Raw genomic sequence first — 9,608 nt, 5'->3', positions numbered from 1 at the left:
AGATCCGTCAGCCAGCCATGAGCCGTCCAGCCAGGATCCGCCAGAGCCGTCCAGCCAGGATCCGCCAGAGCCGTCCAGCCAGGATCCGCCAGAGCCAGCCAGCCAGGATCCGCCATTTAGTCAGGTGCTGCCCCTTAGTCCAGTGCTGCCCCTTAGTCCAGTGCTGCCCCTTAGTCCAGTGCTGCCCCTTAGTCCGGTGCTGCCCCTTAGTCCGGTGCTGCCCCTTAGTCCGGTGCTGCCTCTTAGTCCGGTGCTGCCCCTTAGTCCGGTGCTGCCCCTTAGTCCGGTACTGCCTCTTAGTCCGGTGCTGCCCCTTAAACCGGTGGGGGTCATTTGGAGGAACCTACGTAAGCGGGTAGTGACTATGGTGGGGTGGTGGTCTAGGCCGGAGCCAGAACCGCCACCGAGGAGGTATGCCCGCCCAGCCCTCCCCTGTTTGGGGGTTTTGAGGCGCGGTCGCAGTCCGCGCCTTTAGGGGGGGGTACTGTCACACCCTGGTTCTGGGACTCATTATGTTGAGCCAGGGTGTGTGCAGTCTATGTGGTTTTGTTCTATGTTGGGTGTCAAAGTGTTGTATTTCTAGGTTTGGTCAATGACTCCCAATCGGAGGTAACGAGTGTCAGCTGTCGGCTCGTTATCTCTGATTGGGAGCCATATTTATTTCTGTATGTTTTCCTGTGGGGTTTGTGGGTTATTGTTCCGTGTTTCAGTCGTTGTACTGTGGACTTCACGAGTCGTCTTTTGTTTTGTATTTTACGTGCTTTACTCTAATTAAAGTCATGTTCGTTCAACGCGCTGCGCTTTGGTCCGCTTCCTTTCAAGACGGCCGTGACAGGTTCTCAGTGTTGCGAATCTCAAACCATTTTTGTCTTCTTTTTTTACAAAAGAGTCTAGCTTCAGTTTGCGATTTCCTTCCACTACAAATTAAACCACACCTTATTCAGTAGGTGGTGTAGAGAATATACTCAGGAGAATATTACTCATCTCCTGTTTTTAACAGTTGCCAGATCGATGTTTACCCACTTTTCTGACAGCCATTCCAGAAAGCACTTCACTGCCCAGTTGGTCTGTCTTGATGTAGCTAGCTTCCTCATTTCTCTCCTTTTCTACATCGTCTATAGCAGCGCTAACGTTACTGATTTCTGCATGTCTAACCTTAACACTAGGCTCAGGTTTCTGGTCCACTTGCTCTTCTTCTTGTTTCATTTCTCTCATATCCTCCTCCTCCTTTTCTTGTTGGCACCATTCTTCAAACATTAGTGGATCATACACTAAATTTAAAATCATCTATGACGAGTGACAGGTGCTAAGACTAGTAGTTGTAAAAGTAGTTGTGATATTGCGTTGATAGGTAACGACGGAAACAATGCCACTTTGTTTGAACGTGGCCATGTGTATGTTTAAGTGATAATGCCAAAGAAGCCGGTGTTTGGAGGTAATATTGCGTCGAGGGCCGGCAAAACGTGCCAATGTATCCTCAAAATAATTGCTTCAAGGGAATTATCAGTTTTATACAAAGGGTCACCAAATAATGATTTACATATTTTCATTAAAAACGTTATGTTAATGAATGTATTCATACTATTTCATCCTTCCACAAGACATAGTCCCGACACAAGTCGGCTGGTCATTTGTTCTATCGGTTCGGTTGCCAGAGACTTGACCAAGTCGTTAAGTATTTTTGTTCTGTATCTATGGACGCGACCCAGTTGTTCGTTCTACACTGAACAAAACTATATATGCAACATGCAATGTGTTGGTCACATGTTTCATGAGCTGAAATAAAAGATCCAAGAAAATGTCTCTAAAATGTTGTGCACAAATTTGTTAGTGAGCATTTCTCTTTTGCCAAGATAATCCATCCACCTGACAGGTGTGGCATATCAAGAAGCTAATTAAACATCATGATCATTACACATGTGCACCTTGTACTGGGTACAAGAAAAGGCCACTCTAAAATGTGTCAAGATCTGTTTACAGTGAGGGAAAAAAGTATTTGATCCCCTGCTAATATTGTATGTTTGCCCACTGACAAAGAAATGATCAGTCTATAATTTTAATGGTATGTTTATTTGAACAGGGAGAGACAGAATAACAACAACAATAACAGAAAAACACATGTCAAAATGTTATAAATTGATTTGCATTTTAATGAGGGAAATAAGTATTTGACCCCTTCTCAATCAGAAAGATTTCTGGCTCCCAGGTGTCTTTTATACAGGTAACAAGCTGAGATTAGGAGCACACTCTTAAAGGGAGTGCTCCTAACCTCAGTTTGTTACCTGTATAAAAGACACCTGTCCACAGAAGCAATCAATCAATCAGATTCCAAACTCTCCACCATGACCAAGACCAAAGAGCTCTCCAAGGATGTCAGGGACAAGATTGTAGACCTACACAAGGCTGGAATGGGCTACAAGACCATCGCCAAGCAGCTTGATGAGAAGGTGACAACAGTTGGTGTGATTATTCGCAAATGGAAGAAACACAAAATAACTGTCAATCTCCCTCAGCCTGGTGCTCCATGCAAGATCTCACCTCGTGGAGTTGCAATGATCATGAGAACGGTGAGGAATCAGCCCGGAACTACACGGGAGGATCTTGTCAATGATCTCAAGGCAGCTGGGACCATAGTCACCAAGAAAACAATTGGTAACACACTACGCCGTGAAGGACTGAAATCCTGCAGCGCCCGCAATATCCCCCTGCTCAAGAAAGCACATATACATGCCCGTCTGAAGTTTGCCAATGAATATCTGAATGATTCAGAGGAGAACTGGGTGAAAGTGTTGTGGTCAGATGAGACCAAAATCGAGCTCTTTGGCATCAACTCAACTCGCCGTGTTTGGAGGAGGAGGAATGCTGACTAGACCCCAAGAACACCATCCCCACCGTCAAACATGGAGGGGGAAACATTATGCTTTGGGGGTGTTTTTCTGCTAAGGGGACAGGACAACTTCACCGCATCAAAGGGACGATGGACGGGGCCATGTACCGTCAAATCTTGGGTGAGAACCTCCTTCCCTCAGCCAGGGCATTGAAAATGGGTCGTGGATGGGTATTCCAGCATGACAATGACCCAAAACACAAGGCCAAGGCAACAAAGGAGTGGCTCAAGAAGAAGCACATTAAGGTCCTGGAGTGGCCTAGCCAGTATCCAGACCTTAATCCCATGGAAAATCTGTGGATGGAGCTGAAGGTATGAGTTGCCAAACATCAGCCTCAAAACCTTAATGACTTGGAGAAGATCTACAAAGAGGAGTGGGACAAAATCCCTCCTGAGATGTGTGCAAAACTGGTGGCCAACTAGAAAGAAACGTCTGACCTCTGTGATTGCCAACAAGGGTTTTGCCACCAAGTACTAAGTCATGTTTTGCAGAGGGGTCAAATACTTATTTCCCTCATTAAAATGCAAATCAATTCATAACATTTTTGACATTCGTTTTTCTGGATTTTTGTTGTTGTTATTCTGTCTCTCACTGTTCAAATAAACCTACCATTAAAATTATAGACTGATCATTTCATTGTCAGTGGGCAAACGTACAAAATCAGCAGGGGATCAAATAATTTTTTCCCTCACTGTATGTTTACAAAAAAGCCCACTTTAAATCTTAGCTTAACAAGCTCATTCACATGTTTTGTAAATGTTAAATCAATGTCAATCCAAATTCCAAAAGGTATTTGTAGGCAGGGACTCGTTCAATTATAGAACCATCCGATGAGTGAAGATGTAATCAATCTGAGACAATCTTACGAGAACTTGAAAACAACATGTATTTAGTTTTGCCTGCATTAAGTATGAGTTTTAAATTAGTAAGGGCTTCCTGCACAGCTGCAAAATCGGTCTGTAACCTTGTCACAGCCAGGTCAGCAGTCAGGGCAATTGCATACAAAATTGTATCATCATATAACTTTACAAATTGACCAATAATATTGATATAAATGGTGAAAAGAGCAGGTCCTAGTTTCGACCCCAATGGAACACCTTTATGTATTTCAAAAAATTTGAACTTAACCCATCAATCACGATGGCCTGAGTTCTGTCACTAAGATAATCATGACACCATCAGCAGCCGTCAAAGCCCAGGACAATTGAAGACAACTTTTTCAATAAAATAACATGATCAACAGTATCAAACACTTTAGACAGACCCACAAACAAGGCAGCACAATTCATTTTTGTGTCTATAGCATTGACAATATCATTAACAACTAACGTGGATGCTGTGATAGTGCCTGACCTAAACCCAGACTGATTTATATTCAAAATACCATGCTCAGATTAAAAAGAGCAAAGTTGCTTATTTACCAAAGATTTGAGAATCTTAGATAAACATGGAAACCTGGAAATGGGACGATATTTATCAGGATCACTACTATACTATTATGGATTGGCAGCACAAAAGCTGTTTTCCATACTTTTTGATTATTTCCTGATAACAATGTTAGATTTAAGATATGGGTTACTGAACCAGCAATCAGGGGGGCAGCACACTTGAGGTTCCAATTGGTCAGCCCCTGAGGATTCCTTGGTATCTATAGCAAGTAAGGCATAAAGGACTTATTTTTCTGTGAAATGCCGAAATACAAAACTTCACTTCCATATTCCAAGTCAATCTTCAAAATTCCCGAATCAGCATTTGTGATGATTAAATGCATCAATGATGGCATTTGTGTTCGTAATGGGGCCAGAATCTAAATAGATTTGTTGGGGCAGAGAGGAGGAAGGGCAACCCTTCAGAGATTTGACAGTTTTCCCAAATTTAACTAGATTCCCCTTACAATCAGAAAGACTGGTTACATAATAATCAGATATAGCCTTTCTGATTAGTCTTACACATTGATTCCTCAGTTGCCTAAAATATTGACAATGTTTAGTCATGTAGCAGACGCTCTTATCCAGAGCGACTTACAGTTAATAGATACATTATTTGTATTATTTTTTCTTACCCCCTGTGGGAATCAAACCCACAACCCTGGCATTGCAAACGCCATGCTCTATCAACTGAGCTACATCCCTGCCGGCCATTCCCTCCCCTACCCTGGACAACTTGTGCGCCGCCCATGAGTCTCCCGGTCGCGGCCGGCTGCGACAGAGCCTGGATTCGAACCAGGACCTCTAGTGGCACAGTTAGCACTGCGATGCAGTGCCTTAGACCACTGCGCCACTAAGGAGTATATAATTCAGGAGTGAACCAGGCATTCGATGTACCTTTAACTCTCAGAGTTTGGAAGGGGGCATAATTATCTACATATTGAGGACATTTACAAAAAAGCTTAAAGCTAAATCAGGTTCAGGGATAGCTGAGATAAAATCAAAGTCAATACAATAAAGATCATGTAAAAAAAGCTTGTTCACTTAAGTTTTTAAAGTTCCTCTTAGTGAGACACGAGACCGAGATCTCTGACTCAGACAACTGAGCAATGCTCACTAAAATCCAGTGGGAACACTCCGCTAGCAAACATTTTTTGGGGAGTATTCGTCAAGATTAGATCAATCAGGGTAGGTTTTGATTGATCTTTAGGATTGGGCCGTGTAGGGTCAGTTATCAGCTGAGACAGGTTAAGCTCAGAGCAAATATCTGACACTGGCATCCTCCAATCAATATTAAAATCACCTAAAATTAATAGTTCAGATTTACCATACCTAGACAGCAATTCAGATAAATTGTTGATGGCATATATGTTATGTGTCCCTTCTTGAATCCACCAAAGAGGTCAAAACCGGTCCACTCCCTCACACTGGCCCAGTCCAGGGTATTTCAGGCAGTGAAACTGTTCAACTGCCAGACTGGTAGCTGTGGGAGTGAAACTGAGATTTCCGTAGACAGGGATGGGTGGTTCTGCTTGTCCCAGAATAGAACAGTACTGTCACCAGATGTTCACTCTGTTCCCATGGGTTTGGAGGTAGAGAAGACTCTATGACTATCTTGAAGACGTGATACTTCTAATATTATGTGGACAACTTAGTCTATAAATCAAGCAGGTCAAAAACCTTTCCAAGAAAGACCTCTCCTGTTAATCTGTTAACATTGTAGTATCTAGACCTCTCCTGTTAATCTGTTAACATTGTAGTATCTAGACCTCTCCTGTTAATCTGTTAACATTGTAGTATCTAGACCTCTCATGTTAATCTGTTAACATTGTAATATCTAGACCTCTCCTGTTAATCTGTTAACATTGTAGTGTCTAGACCTCTCCTGTTAATCTGTTAACATTGTAGTATCTAGACCTCTCCTGTTAATCTGTTAACATTGTAGTATCTAGACCTCTCCTGTTAATCTGTTAACATTGTAGGATCTTGTGTTATCATGACCTACAGTTTGATGACAATGTGTTTTCAAGTGAATAACTAAGCTTTGACATTTAGGTCTGATCATTTTCAAAGAAACTGTGAATTTTGCTTTACAAATATATTTCTGACTAAAGTCTAATTATTGAAAGAGACAACGAAAATATTTGTTCCAAAGGAAAATGTTCATTTTCATCTATTAATCAAAGCATCAAAGCAAACATTCCTACAGTATCTAATTATTTAAAAAACAGAACACATCAAATCTAACACTGATAAAACCTCAGTCTACAGAGAGGATTGACACATGAACTCAAGCAAAGCATACTGTTAGTCTACATGTCAGTGATCAGTAAGACAGAGAACATCTGATCTCAGAACAGAGTCAAAAAAGAGGAACCAGCAGCCTCTCTCCACAGGGGTGTGTGACTGAGGGGTCCTACCCAGAACAGTCAGCCCTCCTCAGGGTCTTGGTGACTGTAGTCTGGGATTTCTGCTGGGCTTCACAGGTCACCTCTCCTGCCTTGGTCCACTCCTGGGCAGTGAGAGTCAGGGTGCTGCTCCAGCTGTACAGGCCGTCCTTCTCCAGGACCCCGGGACTGGCCTCCTGTTTCTTGCTGGTCCCGTCCACTTTCCAGCTCATGGTCCAGTCTGAGGGGAAGCCCTTGTTGGCCAGACACGTCAGTGTGGCTGTTGTTGTACTGGACAGCTCCTCACTAGAGGGGGGCAGGACGGTGAGGGTGGGGGCACTGTTACCTGGAACAAACAGAACACATCAACTAAGTAACTACATCAAGTACAGCTACAGTAAGACATTATCTTCAGCAAAGTACGCATCAAAATAAAGTGACCTCTAAATATGAATGTAGAAGTTAGATAGTTTAAAAGATGTGGAGAAAACACTAAAGTAATATGATACAAAGCACATTTATGAACCAAACAAGTATAAAGTGGTTAAATAACTAGAGTTACTAGTCATATGGTATCAGTTACACGTCATACAGATATTGTTTAGGAATGGATCTGATCAGAATAGCCTACTCATATTCATAGTATTTTCATCACATATCAACCTTGTTAGATCATGAAGTCTGTTACAAACATAACTGAGACCCTTTGTCTTCACACTAACAGTGAAGTCTACCATGAACACAATTCAACAATGATGAATACTATATACTATACTATTAAATAGTTGTTATATCAGAATCAGGAAATATACAAATCAGACATACAAATAATCCTACAATTTATCATTTTGATTCCATAAATATCTATTTGAAAGAAGGCTCATTCAAAAGCTCAATTTACCCAAAAATATTTGAGAGTTAAAGATCAACAATCGCACACAAACAGTAATACACAATGCAACAACTATATTCAATATTATTAAGTAGTTATCATTCTAGAATTATACTCTGCAATCCATCAAACCAGACATATACATAAACACCTACATTTTAACATTTTGTTTAAACAAAATGTTATTTGAAAGAAGGCTTCGTCAAAAGTAATAGAAATAACTATATTTTTTATAAAGTAAAATATGTAAAATCGCAATATTTTCGTAGACAGAGTTTAAGAAAGTAAAATACAAAAAAATAATAGCTGAAATAAATATCAAAAGAGCTTGTTACTTACTTCCAACATCAAGTCTGGTGCCGCTACCAAAAGTGTACCACAGTGATACAATCCCTATTACTGCTCGTACAAAAACCTCCTGCACATGTGGCAAGCTGAATTTCTTCAGACTGTGGTTCAAATAATTAACTCTACTATGGTATGAATACTGTTAAGAAAATATTTAATCTACTCAATTTGAAATAAAGTGTTTTTTATTTAGTTTTCCTTAACATTGAGCAAAACCTACCTTTCTTGTACATTTCCTACTAGGTGCAGTATGTTTATTCATACAACCATTCTAAAATGTAGGCTAATCACTTCCATCTTTCAAAAATGCAGGTCAAATTTGATTAGATGTAATAACATTCATATTCAAATTGGCCATAGTATGTGTAAGCCTTGGGTATTATTCAAAAAATCTAAAAAAAAAAGTAATTTCAAAAATCCTCAATATTGAGGCCAATTAATAGAGATATTGACTCACGACATCAAAAGGGAAATAAAACAGTTAATTTTCTGTTTACTTACTTCCAACATCAAGTCTGGTGCCGCTACCAAAAGTCCACCACAGTGATACAATCCCTATTACTGCTGGTACAAAAACCTCTCTGTGTTGTGATGCTGCAGCTGTTACAGTGAAGATCACTCATACTGAATCATCATCAACACAAATACACTTTAACATCTTCCAGGTAGAGCAAACACTTCATATAAGCTGTTTCTAGATAATACAAATATGAATTGTATGTTAAATCCAGATATTAGTATTTTTTCCTTCTTCTGTGTATCAGGTGTTCTCCTAGTCTGTAGGTACAGTCCAGCATTAGATCCAGTGTTGCTAGTATTCCTCCATATTGTCCATATGAAAGACAAGTGCAGCAGCAGTAGTGATAGTGATCCATGTTGTATATTCCTTTATTAAAGATGTTGATCTCACATTTAACAGTGGTGGTAAAGTCACTGAGGACAGACAACACTACCAGAGGAATCCTACCAGCTTTAGTTTAGAGAAGTGTTCACTAACTGATTAGAGGAACTTACATGAGAGACCAAGCATGAGTGAACAGGCAGTTCATTATATCTGATCATCATCAGAATAAAAATACAATGGTGGTGTGACATAAAAGTTACCATACATCAGTTATCTGAGTAAACAGTTGCTGTTTGATGTTATTAAAGGGGCAGCAGGTAGCTAGCGGTTAGGACGTTGGCCTAGTTATCGAATGATCGCTAGTTCAAATCCCCAGGCCGACACGGTGAAACATCTGTCGATGTTCCCTTTAGCAAGGCACTTAACCATAATTGCTCCAGGGTCGCAGTTGATAATGTCAAATCTTGGCCGTGACCCCACTTTCCGAGGTTGTCTCAGGGGGAGTTTGGATATAAAAAATATAAAATAATCTATTACAAATAGAAATAGTACAAATATAAGCACCCACCTAATTAATAATAATAAAAGCAAGTTCATGCAGGACAAAATATATTCTAATGATGGAAGCCTACTTGGAAACTGAAATAGATTTGAAGCATTCATTTGCATAATGATTCTGCCCCACTGCTCTGGGAGTGTTTATAGCCCTGTGAGTTGAACACTTCATGACTGAGAGCTGTCCTTCATGACAACAGAACCCACAACAACCATGACTTTTATCACCATCTTCATCTGGACACTTGCTTTCTGCTTTAAAGGTTA

General features: G+C 40.5%; 1 gene segment (V, D, J or C); it reads right to left on the bottom strand.

The window, feature by feature from the left end:
- Nucleotides 1–6,731: 6,731 nt before the first annotated feature.
- LOC311140081 (Ig lambda chain C region-like) lies at nt 6,732–8,175 on the bottom strand. The segment is given in 2 exons: nt 8,163–8,175; nt 6,732–7,048 (listed from the first exon to the last, which is right to left on the bottom strand).
- Between the last annotated feature and the right edge of the window lie 1,433 nt (nt 8,176–9,608).

The sequence above is a fragment of the Coregonus lavaretus genome, assembly GCF_964263955.1.
Source record: "Coregonus lavaretus genome assembly, chromosome: 13".
NCBI lineage: Eukaryota > Metazoa > Chordata > Actinopteri > Salmoniformes > Salmonidae > Coregonus > Coregonus lavaretus.
This window is presented reverse-complemented; position numbering and strand designations above follow the sequence as displayed.